The 14,804-nt window shown below is 47.7% G+C and overlaps 2 pseudogenes; both read left to right on the forward strand.

Annotated features, from left to right (window-relative positions):
* Window positions 1-10,843: 10,843 nt before the first annotated feature.
* Window positions 10,844-10,965, forward strand: LOC129640968 (uncharacterized; annotated as a pseudogene).
* Window positions 10,966-14,220: 3,255 nt separating this feature from the next.
* On the forward strand, window positions 14,221-14,340 carry LOC129640987 (uncharacterized; annotated as a pseudogene).
* The last annotated feature ends 464 nt before the right edge of the window (window positions 14,341-14,804 follow it).

Below are 14,804 nucleotides of genomic sequence, written 5' to 3' on the forward strand. Positions count from 1 at the left end.
TTACTTATGATTCTACTATTACTGCTATCGTTTTCTATATTGCCTGTTTCAAGAAGTGTTGTTCCTTACATTATCAAGTGTGTGACTGAGCCACTAAGTGAGTCACTGTATGACTTAGCTGGAAAAAGAAGAGAAGTGAAAAGCAAAGGAGATAAGGAAAGATATAAGCATCTGAATGCAGAGTTCCAAAGAAGAGCAAGGAGAGATAAGCAAGCCTTCCTCAGCGATCAATGCAAAGAAATAGAGGAAAACAACAGAATGGGAAAGACTAGAGATCTCTTGAAGAAAATTAGAGATACCAAGGGGACATTTCATGCAAAGATGGGCTCGATAAAGGACAGAAATGGTATGGACCTAACAGAAGCAGCAGATATTAAGAAGAGGGGGCAAGAATACACAGAAGAACTGTGCAGAAAAGATCTTCACGACCCAGATAATCACGACGGTGTGATCACTGACCTAGAGCCAGACATGCTGGAATGTGAAGTCAAGTGGGCCTTAGAAAGCATCACTACGAACAAAGCTAGTGGAGGTGATGGAATTCCAGAGGAGCTGTTTCAAATCCTGAAAGATGATGCTGTGAAAGTGCTGCACTCAATATGCCAGCAAATTTGGAAAACGCAGCAGTGGCCACAGGACTGGTAAAGGTCAGTTTTCATTCCAATCCCAAAGAAAGCAATGCCAAAGAATGCTCAGACTACCGCACAATTGCACTCATCTCACATGCTAGTAAAGTAATGCTCAAAATTCTCCAAGCCAGGCTTCAGCGATACACGAACCGTGAACTTCCAGATGTTCAAGCTGGTTTTAGAAAAGGCAGAGGAACCAGAGATCAAATTGCCAACATCTGCTGGATCATGGAAAAAGCAAGAGAGTTCCAGAAAAACATCTATTTCTGCTTTATTGACGATGCCAAAGCCTTTGACTGCATGGATCACAATAAACTATATAAAATTCTGAAAGAGATGGGAATACCAGAACACCTGACCTGCCTCTTGAGAAATCTGTATGCAGGTCAGGAAGCAACAGTTAGAACTGGACATGGGAAAACAGACTGGGTCCAAATAGGAAAAGGAGTACGTCAAGGCTGTATATTGTCACCCTGCTTATTTAATTTCTATGCAGAATACATCATGAGAAACGCTGGACTGGAAGAAACACAAGCTGGAATCAAGATTGCTGGGATAATATCAATAACCTCAGATATGCAGATGACACCACCCTTATGGCAGAAAGTGAAGAGGAACTCAAAAGCCTCTTGATGAAAGTGAAAGTGGAGAGTGAAAAACTTGGCTTAAAGCTCGACACGCAGAAAACGAAGATCACGGCATCTGGTCCCATCGCTTCATGGGAACTAGATGGGGAAATAGTGGAAACAGTATCAGACTTTATTTTGGGGGGCTCCAAAATCACTGCAGATGGTGACTGCGGCCATGAAATTAAAAGACGCTTACTCCTTGGAAGAAAAGTTATGAACAACCTAGATAGCATATTCAAAAGCAGAGACATTACTTTGCCAACAAAGGTCCGTCTAGTCAAGGCTATGGTTTTTCCTGTAGTCATGTATGGATGTGAGAGTTGGACCATGAAGAAGGCTGAGCACCGAAGAACTGATGCTTTTGAACTGTGGTGTTGGAGAAGACTCCTGAGAGTCCCTTGGACTGCAAGGAGATGCAACCAGTCCATTCTGAAGGAGATCAGCCCTGGGATTTCTTTGGAAGGAATGATGCTGAAGCTGAAACTCCAGTACTTTGGCCACCTCATGCAAAGAGTTGACTCTTTGGAAAAGACCCTGATGCTGGGAGGGATTGGGGGCAAGAGGAGAAGGGGACGACAGAGGATGAGATGGCTGGATGGCATCACTGACTCGATGGACGTGAGTCTGAGTGAAGTCCAGGAGTTGGTGATGGAGAGGGAGGCCTGGCGTGCTGCGATTCATGGGGTCACGAAGAGTCGGACACGACTGAGCGACTGAACTGAACTGAACTGACATAACATAAGAAATCCCCACATAATAGGAATTAAACTCAATATATGAGTTTTCTCATACAGTGTGATTTACTAGCGAAAAGCAACCACCACCCCACAACCTGAACTGCTGATGAATCCAGACTGAATGAGGCAGGCAGAATAATGTCTTATTTTAAGCCTCATTCCGAGAGAGAGAGATTTGTATGAATGATGTCTCTGTGAAATGAAGCAATATATTCTGGCCTCTTTATTTCCTAGTACTTGTATTTATTAACAGGAGAGATAAGAATGGCATATATTGTAAGCATCTTTTTTAAAAATTCCTCACCCAAAATATCTGGTATTAAACTCCGTAGTTCATGGCTGAAGGTCATGGATTATGGTTTCTGCTTAATTTACACATGAAGGCAGAGCTGAGGTCTCTATGGAAGGCTGTTAAACACTATAAGCAAACACAGAGATGGGGATATTGAAAAATATCAGTTATTACCAGATATTCGCAACTATCTGGGAAGACGAATGGATGATCTTTATGAAAATGTAACTCCAAACAACTGATCCACTTGAGGAGATAATTCAATTGGGAAATTAAGTAAGATTTGGTTGATTTACATTATTTACAACATATTCATTCAGTTACTTTGATAACTTCTGCCTCCTTAAGATGATTATTTACAATTCTGAAACACCATTCTTTTTTGACATTTAAATATTCAGCAAAATATGCAAAATAATATTTGCAAAGTATCTTGCAAGTACAAAAATAAGACACATACATATTCAGTTCAGTTCAGGCCCTCAGTCGTGTCTGACTCTTTGAGACCCCATGTACTGCAGCACACCAGGCCTCCCCGTCCCGTCACCAACTCCCGGAGTCCACCCAAACCCATGTCCATTGAGTCCGTGATGCCATCCAGCCATCTCATCCTCTGTTGTCCCCTTCTCCTCCTCCCCTCAACCTTTCCAAGCATCAGGGTCTTTTCAAATGCGTCAGCTCTTCTCATCAGGTGGCCAAAGTGTTGGAGTTTTAGCTTCAACATCAGTCCTTCCAATGAACACCCAGGACTGATCTCCTTTAGGATGGACTGGTTGGATCTCTTTGCAGTCCAAGGGACTCTCAAGAGTCTTCTCCAACACCACAGTTCAAAAGCATCAATCCTTCGGCCCTCAGCTTTCTTTATAGTCCAACTCTCACATCCATACATGACTGCTGGAAAAACTATAGCTTTGACTAGACAGATCTTTGTTGCTCGTAAAGTAATGCTCAAAATTCTCCAAGCCAGGCTTCAGCAATACGTGCGCCATGAACTTCCAGATGTTCAAGCTGGTTTTAGAAAAGGCAGAGGAACCAGAGATCAAATTGCCAACACCTGCTGGATCATCGAAAAAGCAAGAGAGTTCCAGAAAAACGTCTATTTCTGCTTTATTGACTATGCCATAGCCTTTGACTGTGTGGGTCACAATAAACTGTGGAAAATTCTGAAGGAGACACACACATAATATAGCCAAATATTAATATGGCCTATCTTTGTGTGGAGAACAGTTAACAACATTTTTATGACATAGTAATAATATGATTCTTTAAAATCCATCATCTGTCCTATTAATTCTAAAAAATATTACATTTTTTGAGAGAAACATTAGAAAATATCCTATTACCTAAAATAAATCTATAATATTAAATATAGTTTAACTCATTATATAGAATACAAATCTATACTATTAATAGTTACATTTTATATCCAAAACTATGCACATTTTCATAAGAAAATGCAGCAATCTTAAAAATGTATTTCAAACAAAATGTATACTTTGCCCTAGAAAATCATGAAAATCCTATAGGTATGGATGTATACACATTAGACTTCCCTGGTAGCTCAACTGGTAAAGAATCCACCTGCAATGCAGGAGACCCCTGGTTGATTCCTGGGTCGGGAAAATCCCCTGGGGAAGAGATAGGCTACCCACTCCAGTATACTTGGGCTTCCCTGATGGCTCAGTTGGTAACGAGTCTGCCTGCAATGTGGGAGACCTGGGTTCAGTCCCTGGCTTGGGAAGATCCCCTGGAGGAGAACATGGCAACCCACTCCGATATTTGTGCCTGGAGAATCCCCATGGACAGAGAAGCCTGGTGGGCTACAGTCCATGTGGCCACAGAGTCAGAAACACCTAAGCACAGCAGCAGAATATATATATATATATATATATATATATATATATATATATATTCCCATCACTGAGTCTGATCTATATTTTGTCAAATATTATTTTAGGATTATTCTACACTTGAATTTAGATAGTAAGTGAAAGTCTTTTACTTTGAGATAAATCATCTGTTTTGAGGAACTAAAGGATTTATATTTTCTTCTTTTTTGTAGCAAAGTCAGTTGTAGTTTATTTATTCCTTGATCATGTATACTTAATATCAAACCCAGTTCAAATAGCATGAGTTTGTATATATATATATATATATATATATATATATATATATACACATATATTTCCCCCAATACTTACAATGTTACTTCACAAACAGATCACACAGTGACTTGCTTTTCAGACTGTAAGACTTGCCATGTCGACTATAAGGCTGGACTTTACACTATGTTGTATTTAGATCTATATATTCTTTTCACTTAAGTAAAATAATAGCAGTTCACAAATACACACAAAAAAATCTCTAGGTACTTGATTAAAAGAAATCTAGAGTTGTAGGATACGAGGCTAGGTATATAGTTCTGAAAGGAGTTTGCAGTATGTGATTGTTCTTATTTTCCTATAACTGCCTTTTTGTTTTTGTTTAGTCGCTGAATCATGTCCAGCTGTTTTGCATCCCCATGGGCTGTAGCCCACCAGATTCCTCTCTCCATGGGATTTCCCAGGCAAAAACACTGGAGTGGGTAGCCATTTCCTTCTCCAGAGGATCTTCCTGGCCCAAGGATTGAACATGTGTCTCCTGCATTAGCAGGTGGATTCTTTAACTGTCTTTTACCTTGTAACATATTATTACCTTTTATACCTTGAGGCCAAGTATTTTGAGAGCGAAGTCTCCCCCAGGTTTAGCCTTCAATACAGGCAGGATCACTCTCCCTCCAGATTTTTCAGTGTGTTTTTACTCTGTAAAAAGTTTCCTTTTCTTTTTTTTTAAACAAAGGGGATTATTAGTGAAAAGTGAAATCAAGGAAAACGCATTGAGAGGAAAATAAAGAAGGAACCACTGAAGGCAAGCTGTTGTTGGAGGCTTGGCTTTTACACATTCTGACTGATTTTCCCATTAGCAGGAGAGACTCAGCAACAGAGGGAGTGATGAGAAGACAGTCACTGGCGTCAGAGATGAATGACCTTCAGATCATTAAGCTCCTTTCCCAGAACCTTTTATTGCACCAAACTCTTCTTATGGAATTTTTCATCCCCATGTTTCTAAGTGTGTAGATAAGCGGGTTGAGCATGGGGACAATAATTGTGTAGAAGAGCGTAAACACTTTATCCTCTGGTAATGTTGTGGCAGGTCTAATGTAAACAAAGATGACAGGTGTGAAAAAGAGGATCACGGACTGTGATGTGGGAACTACAGGTGGAAAGTGCTTTATGGTGGCTTTCTGCAGAATATGTGCACACATTATACAGAATCAAAATGTAGGAGGCCATCAAAACCACAAAGAGCACCAGTCCCATCAAGCCAGAATTGGCAATGACAAAAAAGCCAATTTTGTGTGTATCAGTGCAGGCTAGTTTCAACAAAAGATATGCATCACAGAAATAGTGGTCTATTTCACTGGGGCCACAGAAAGGTAAAACAATCGCAAGAAGAAAGAGACCAAGAGAATGAAGACGTCCCCCTGCACACGACGCTATGAGAATTGAGTGACGTTTTTGCCTGTTCATGGTGATGGCGTCGTGGAGAGGTTTGCTGATGACCACATAGCAGTCACAGGCCATCCCTGTGAGGGTGAAGACCTCATTCCCCCCTCCCCAAAGAAGTAGGTGGTGAAAAGCTGTGTCATGCAGTTTTTATAGGAAATGGCCTTTTTTCCATCAGTAAGTCAGTCATGAGTTTGGGTGTCACAGTGGAGGTGTAGAAGAGATCTGAGAGTGCAAGGCAGTTAAGGAAGAAGTACATGGGCTGGGTGATTAGCTGACTGCATGTAATAGAAATCACAATGATCAAATTCCCCAACCAAATAGCCAGGTAACAGAATAAGAAAAATAAAAAGCAGAGGATCTGGACTTTCTTGTCCATAGAAAGTTCTAAGAGGATAAATTCAGTAACATTATTTCTATCTTCCATGATCTGATGTTCAAGAAAGTTATCTGAAATGACAAAACCAATGAAACGAATCATTGATGAGAAAATGGAAACCTAATATCTACTTTAAATGGCACCAATGTGCCGGTGCTAGACGGCAAAGTCGATCAGGTCCCGAGAACGTGCACGGCGGGGCTGAGAAAAGAAACGAAAGCAAGAGAAATCTCCAACAAAGATGGGGTCGAGAGGTTCAGACACGTCTCCACGAAGGGACGCAGTCTGACACCAACTTTATTCAGCATCTCACATTTATACAGAAGAGCGTGAGAAAGACAAGACAGTTAACATTTTCTTTGTTTGACCTACACATCTTACAAACAGTCACAAGAAATCTTGAGAGCATGGGAATGGCACCCTGTTATTATTTCTTACACCAGATAATATTTCTCTGTGCGTGAGAAGTTTGCACAGAACTCCAGGTGCCTGCAGTAAATAAGCGCCTAATCTCTGGGGTGGCGGGACAGAGAGCTATGTTTGCAAGCAAACCCTCAAGGACTGAGGCAGCTCCCAGAGCTGTGTCCTTCGGACAAAGGACCCCGTTCTGATGGGCAGCTCCCCACACCAATGCCTTTTAAAGACAAGTTCTTTTGAGACCCACTGAAATCATTTTCATTTAATACGAGTCTTTTGAATATCTAGTACTAATATTCCTCGAAGAGCTAAGAATACAGTGATAAATTAGACAAAGTTCCAGTTTTTATATAATTTAAATTATTTTGTGAGGAAGCCAGGAATTATATTTATCAAGAATTTTTAAAAAAGAGATAATCTTAATAGTGTTAAGTAGGGCGACATATAATGTGCCGATTTAGGATGTAAAATAGAGGCAACTATAGAATTTGCTTGATTAAGTGGTTTCTAATGAAGTCACAAAATTGGTGTAGGGTGTGTGGGTGGGCTTTGCAGTGCTGGCACAGAGTCAATGTTAAATAAATATCAATTTAAAAAAATCTGGAAAGTGAACAATGTGCTATAATTTTGAAGGAATAATACAATACATAATCATCCTTTAGTCAGGTAATTCATGATAAAACTGAAGAACAAATCATTTTTATGAGTGGACTCATGATCCTTTTTGACTTTTAAGTTAGTTAAGTTGCTCAGTAGTATCTGACTCTTCGCGACCCAGTGGACTGTAGCCCACCAGGCTCCTCCATCCATGGGATTCTCCAGGCAAGAATACTGGAGTGGGTTGCCATTTCCTTCTCCAGGGGATCTTTCTGACTCAGGGATCAAACCCAGGTCTTCTGCATTGCAGGCAGATGCTTTAACCTCTGAGCCACCAGGGAAGCCCTTTTGACTTTTAAGAGGAAATAATTCCTTCATGCGAAATACTCCATGAAACTTTCATATTTCTTAAACAATATTTGTAGCATCTCTAGGTTAATATATTGACAACTATGCTTTTCCTGTTTGTCTATATTTCTCTTGCAAGATTATTTCCTCTTTCAAAATCAATTAACATTCAGAAGTTATTTGAGTTACATCTTATCAGACTGTAATTATACTTGCCAAGTTTGGAAATCATACACTGAGGAATGGGCTCCTCTAATTCCAAAATAGTTCCCCCTAAACACAATACAATAAACAAGATGTAGCACTCTTTCCCTTAATTTCTTAGAGAATTCACCCACACAATCTGCTTGTGGAGTGGAGTTCTCTTTGGTCCACATCTTCTCTAGCATTCGTTATTGACAGACTTTGCAATGAGGACTATTCGAACTCGTGGAAGTGGTCCCTCCTTGTAACTTGGAGTTGAGTCGCTCCAAACATTAGTGTTATGGAGCAAGACGACATTTAGGAAATGCAGAGAAATTCTATCATCTCCCTGCCCCAACTGCTCTTGTATTTTCCCATCATATTGAATATATGATCACATCCCTTCATGCTTGTTCCCCACGTTAGTCTCTGATGTCTTTTCCCTGGAATGCCCTCTGCACTCTTTGGCTTCCATCCCATAGGGCATTTTCATTTCTTGAACGTCCTAAGTTTCCCTGGTCACCTAGACTTCCAGGATGCTGTTTTCCCTGCCTGAAATTCTTCCTGCATCTCAACCCTGGTTTACGTAGGTTCCACCTATGGACCTCAACGCAATGGATACTCTGAAAAGCCTTCCCTGACACCCAGGTTTTGGTGAGGGTAGAGGCCCCTCGACAAGTTCTCCAAGGATCTGCCTGTGATGTATCATTAGATTCGTCTCAGTGAAAGCAGGAACTCTGTGTCTGCTTCTCTCCGCCTTCTAGTTCCAGAAACTTATTACATGCCTCCCAGCTCATCGTAGGTGCTCAGGATTTACTTAGTGTGTGAAAGACAGAAAAGTTCTTGGAAGCCTCAAGGTGTCACTTGGCTCGGCACTTTTGATCTCTTCGTATATTTGGCGATTCAATTCTTTATTTCCTGGGTTGATGTGTACACTATAATCAAGGCACAATCTAAGGCACTAAGACATATCCATAAATATAGGTTCTTGCTTTCAAGGAACTCGTACAGCAGATTTCTACAATTTAGGGCTTCTCAAAAGCTCTACAAGAACGTGAACGTTGAGTATGATCCATTTTCACTTCAAAGAAAGATATTTTGATTTCCATAGCAAAGGTGGAGACCTTCCAACGTTTAGTCCAATACTTATACCTTGACCATTTCAAGCAAGTCTTGTGGTTCCTTCTGGAGGAGTGTGGCTCTTGCAGAAACGTGAAGATCTTCCATCGTCCTCGGACTTTGGTGTCATTTGCAATCATCAAGAAAGCTTCCAGATATAGGTTCCAGACCACCACCACACACAGTCAGTGGCCAAAGGAGTGGATTCCAGGAATATGCGTTGTTAACCAGCATCACCGTTGATATTGCTGCTGCACACTCAATGCAGTAGCCAGGGCCTGGATTGTCCACTGGGTCTCACGTGGAATGGAAAGAAGGGCTTCCTCCCCCTCCCAAACATCCACCCCACTCTTGACAGCCTTGTGACTAGAAACGGGCCCCGAAACAAGAATCAGACAAACCAGATAAGCCCAGATGGTAGTTCATGAGATGAAGGAACTAAGCAGCTGGTTGGGATGGCGCCAGGGGGAAAGGTTGCTCTTTTTGTCTCCAGCTCTACTCCTTTCTTCCTGGACGCCTTAGGGGTTCATCGTGGAGATTTGAAATAAAGTTCACCAAAGTCATATGTGTTGAATCAAGATTTTGCATTTCACCATCTCTGAAAAACGAAGAGTGCTTAACCTGCACAGGTTTCTTTCAAAAAAGCCAATTGCTTTTCAATTCTGGGGTTTCTCTCTTGCCTTGTTCAAGTAGCCTTAAGAGTAAAAATCAACGAAAACTAAAGAAAGATTCCAAGATACCAACAAAGGACACCTTCTGTTTCTTCAATCATCTTTCCACTTAGTAGCACACGAGCTCTTTTCTTTGTATTTTGCTTTGCCTAGGGAATTCGCAATGTGCTGGTTCAGATGGCAAGGCATCCGCCCGCAGGAGACTCGGGTTTGATCCCTGGGTCGGGAAGATCCCCTGGAGAAGGTAATGGCAACCCACTCCAGTATTCTCGCCTGGGAAATGCCACGGACAGAGGAGCCTGATGGGCCGCACTCCATGGGGCCTATAAAAGTTGGGCTCAACCCAGCAACTACGAACAGAAGTATTTCCAAAGACCACACTCAAGTGTGTGTGTGTGTGTGTGTGTGTGTGTGTGTGTGTGTGTGTGTGTCTGTATCTCCCTCTCGCCGTCTTGGAGTCTGTCTCGGAAGCTTCATGGATTTCTGCCTCTGTCTCTCCCGACAGCCGTCCACCGGGCCTTTGGTCTGGCCCCGGCCTCTCCCAGGTGCTATGGCTCTGGCTGAGGAGCTCGCGCAGGCCAGCTGTCTCCCATGGCGTGGGTGCGTGCGAGTGTGTGTGTCTGTCTGTGTGCCTGCCTGTGGTTCGTCTGCTCTCTCAGGAAGGTCGGGTGCTTGGCGGGCGGCGTGGGGACAAGGGGGGCGCCTCGGTAGGGCAAAGGGGCGGGGCTGAGGCGCTCCGGTCGACCGCGCCTCCGTGGCTCCCGGTGGGTTTGGGCAGCGGGCAGGTGCCGGGCAAGTTGGGCGCTCAAGATTCGCTGCGCCTAGGCCCGCAGGAGGTTCAGAGGCCCCCGGGCCGCGGGGGTCGGGAGGCGGCGGGCCCCGAAGACCGACACCTCCGGGGTCGCGCGGCCCTGAGCGGCGAACGGGATGGGGGGGAGGCCCCGCTCAGCCAGCGCGGCCGGGTCTGGAGTGGCCGGGGGTGGGAGGGCGCCGAGACCTCCGCACCCCTCAGCCCACCCCCCAGGCCCCGCGCGCACGCACGCACGCCCTCCCGGTCACTGGGGGGTCCTGGAAGCCCATCGGGCCCCCGGGCCCGGCCAGGCGGTTGCTGGTCTGGTGTTGGCGGTGTTCGGGGGCCGGGCCGGCGTCAGCAGGCTGGAGTGCGGTCGCGGGTCGTGCGGCTCAAGTACAGCACGGCCCCCCGAGGAGAGGGGCGGCCCGTTGGCCCGACCTGCAGGTCAGAGCGAAAGGGAGGCGAAGCGCAAGGCTCTTAGGGCGCCCCGCGGCAGCCGCGTCCGTCTCCGGCCCTATCTCGGCCTGAAGGCGCCCGATCTCGTCTGATCTCGGAAGCTAAGCAGGGTCGGGCCTGTTTAGTATCTTGGATGGGAGACCACCTGGGAATTCCGGGTGCTGGAGGCTTTTTTGCCTACCAGAAGAGGTCCTTTAGCCCCCGCCCCGCGTCCCAATTCTTGGACCCACACCCCCCTCGCCACCCCCGCCACCCCCGCAGCCCCAGCCCCTCCCGGGGCGGGGGGAGGGAGTGGGTGGCCGGGGCCCCGACTCCCGCTGCAGACCTGGGTTGCCTCCCCGCGGCCCGCGAGCCCCTCCGCATTCGCATTCGGCTTTCAGGAAACCAGACGACCGGCCGTCCCGTCTCCCTCTGGGGCTCCTTTGGCTTGCCTCAGGCAATCCCGGGGCTTGCACCGACTCCAGCCAGAGCCCCAGCCCCCGCCCCACCCCCAGCCTCGCAGGCGATCGCGCATGCGCATGCGAGCGCGCGCACAGATCGATGTGCCCAAACGGGGCATCTGGCTTGTTGGCTTGGACTGGGGGTGGATCTATGCCTGGGAGTGGGACTGCTGAACCATAGGCTACTTCTACGTTTAGTTCCTTCGCGAACCTCCATACTCTTTTCCATCCCGGCTGTACCAACTCCCATTCCTACTCAGCGTGGAGGAGAGTTCCCTTTGCTCCACAGCTTCTCCAGCATCTGCTAAGGACAGACAGCGCAATGAGGCCCAATCGGACTCGGGCGAAGTGGTCCCTCCTTGGCGTTTGGAGTTGAGTCTCTCCAATCATTAGTGATGTGGAGCAAGATGACCGTTTGGAAATGCAGATGCAATTCTGTCACCATCCTGCTCCAACGGCTCTTGTATTTTCCCATCATATTGAAGATACGACCAATTCCCTTCATGCCTGCTCCTCACGTTCTTCTCGGATGTCTGTTCCCTGGAATGCCCTCTGCACTCTTTGGCTTCCATCCCATAGGGCATTTTCATTTCTTGAACGTCCTAAGTTTCCCTGGTCACGTAGACTTCCAGGATGCTGTTTTCCCTGCCTGAAATTCTTCCTGCATCTCAACCCTGGTTTACGTAGGTTCCACCTATGGACCTCAACGCAATGGTTACTCTGAAAAGCCTTCCCTGACACCCAGGTTTTGGTGAGGGTAGAGGCCCCTCGACAAGTTCTCCAAGGATCTGCCTGTGATGTATCATTAGATTCGTCTCAGTGAAAGCAGGAACTCTGTGTCTGCTTCTCTCCGCCTTCTAGTTCCAGAAACTTATTACATGCCTCCCAGCTCATCGTAGGTGCTCAGGATTTACTTAGTGTGTGAAAGACAGAAAAGTTCTTGGAAGCCTCAAGGTGTCACTTGGCTCGGCACTTTTGATCTCTTTGTATATTTGGCGATTCCATTCTTTCCTTTCCTGGGTTCATGTGTACGCTATATTCAAGGCACAATCTAAGGCATTAAGACATATCCATCAGTATGGGTTCTTGCTTTCAAGGAACTCGTACAGCAGATTTCTACAGTTTAGGGCTTTTCAAATGCTCTAGAAGAATGTGAACGTTCAGTGTGATCCATTTTCATTTCCAAGAAAGATCGTTTGACTTCCATAGCAAAGGTGGAGACCTTCCGACGTGTAGTCCAATACTTAGACCTTGACCATGTCAGGCAAGTCTTGCGGTTCCTTCTGGAGGTGTGTGGCTCTTGCAGAAACGTGAAGATCTTCCATCGTCCTCGGACTTTGGTGTCATTTGCAATCATCAAGAAAGCTTCCAGGTATAGGTTCCAGACCACCACTGCACACACTCAGTAGCCAACGGAGTGGATTCCAGGAATATGCGTTGTTAACCAGCATCACCGTTGATATTGTTGCTGCACGCTCTATGCAGTGGCCAGAGCCTGGATTGTCCACTGGGTCTCATATGGAATGGAAAGAAGGGCTTCCCCCACCCCCCACCCCACCCCCCACTGTTGACAGCCTTGTGACTAGAAACGGGCCCCGAAACAAGAATCAGACAAACCAGATAAGCCCAGATGGTAGTTCATGAGATGAAGGAACTAAGCAGCTGGTTGGGATGGCGCCAAGGGGAAAGGTTGCTCTTTTTGTCTCCCGCTCTACTCCTTTCTTCCTGGACGCCTTAGGGGTTCATCATGGAGATTTGAAATAAAGTTCACCAAAGTCATATGTGTTGAATCAAGATTTTGCATTTCACCATCTCTCAAAAACGAAGAGTGCTTAACCTGCACAGGTTTCTTTCAAAAAATCAATTGCTTTTCAGTTCTGGGGTTTCTCTCTTGCCTTGTTCAAGTAGCCTTAAGAGTAAAAATCAACGAAAACTAAAGAAAGATTCCAAGATACCAACAAAGGACACCTTCTGTTTCTTCAATCATCTTTCCACTTAGTAGCACACGAGCTCTTTTCTTTGTATTTTGCCTAGGGAATTCGCAATGTGCTGGTTCAGATGGCAAGGCATCCGCCCGCAGGAGACTCGGGTTTGATCCCTGGGTCGGGAAGATCCCCTGGAGAAGGTAATGGCAACCCACTCCAGTATTCTCGCCTGGGAAATGCCACGGACAGAGGAGCCTGATGGGCCGCACTCCATGGGTCCTATAAGAGTTGGGCTCAACCCAGCAACTACGAACAGAAGTATTTCCAAAGACCACACTCGTGTGTGTGTGTGTGTGTGTGTGTGTGTGTGTGTGTCTGTCTGTCTGTCTGTGTGCCTGCCTGTGGTTCGTCTGCTCTCTCAGGAAGGTCGGGTGCTTGGCGGGCGGCGTGGGGACAAGGGGGGCGCCTCGGTAGGGCAAAGGGGCGGGGCTGAGGCGCTCCGGTCGACCGCGCCTCCGTGGCTCCCGGTGGGTTTGGGCAGCGGGCAGGTGCCGGGCAAGTTGGGCGCTCAAGATTCGCTGCGCCTAGGCCCGCAGGAGGTTCAGAGGCCCCCGGGCCGCGGGGGTCGGGAGGCGGCGGGCCCCGAAGACCGACACCTCCGGGGTCGCGCGGCCCTGAGCGGCGAACGGGATGGGGGGGAGGCCCCGCTCAGCCAGCGCGGCCGGGTCTGGAGTGGCCGGGGGTGGGAGGGCGCCGAGACCTCCGCACCCCTCAGCCCACCCCCCAGGCCCCGCGCGCACGCACGCACGCCCTCCTGGTCACTGGGGGGTCCTGGAAGCCCATCGGGCCCCCGGGCCCGGCCAGGCGGTTGCTGGTCTGGTGTTGGCGGTGTTCGGGGGCCGGGCCGGCGTCAGCAGGCTGGAGTGCGGTCGCGGGTCGTGCGGCTCAAGTACAGCACGGCCCCCCGAGGAGAGGGGCGGCCCGTTGGCCCGACCTGCAGGTCAGAGCGAAAGGGAGGCGAAGCGCAAGGCTCTTAGGGCGCCCCGCGGCAGCCGCGTCCGTCTCCGGCCCTATCGGCCTGAAGGCGCCCGATCTCGTCTGATCTCGGAAGCTAAGCAGGGTCGGGCCTGTTTAGTATCTTGGATGGGAGACCACCTGGGAATTCCGGGTGCTGGAGGCTTTTTTGCCTACCAGAAGAGGTCCTTTAGCCCCCGCCCCGCGTCCCAATTCTTGGACCCACACCCCCCTCGCCCCCCCGCCACCCCCGCAGCCCCAGCCCCTCCCGGGGCGGGGGGAGTGAGTGGGTGGCCGGGGCCCCGACTCCCGCTGCAGACCTGGGTTGCCTCCCCGCGGCCCGCGAGCCCCTCCGCATTCGCATTCGGCTTTCAGGAAACCAGACGACCGGCCGTCCCGTCTCCCTCTGGGGCTCCTTTGGCTTGCCTCAGGCAATCCCGGGGCTTGCACCGACTCCAGCCAGAGCCCCAGCCCCCGCCCCACCCCCAGCCTCGCAGGCGATCGCGCATGCGCATGCGAGCGCGCGCACAGATCGATGTGCCCAAACGGGGCATCTAGCTTGTTGGCTTGTACTGTGGGTGGATCTATGCCTGGGAGTGGGACTGCTGAACCATAGGCTACTTCTACGTT

This window comes from Bubalus kerabau, unplaced genomic scaffold (genome assembly GCF_029407905.1).
Source record: "Bubalus kerabau isolate K-KA32 ecotype Philippines breed swamp buffalo unplaced genomic scaffold, PCC_UOA_SB_1v2 scaffold_54, whole genome shotgun sequence".
In the NCBI taxonomy this organism is placed as follows: domain Eukaryota; kingdom Metazoa; phylum Chordata; class Mammalia; order Artiodactyla; family Bovidae; genus Bubalus; species Bubalus kerabau.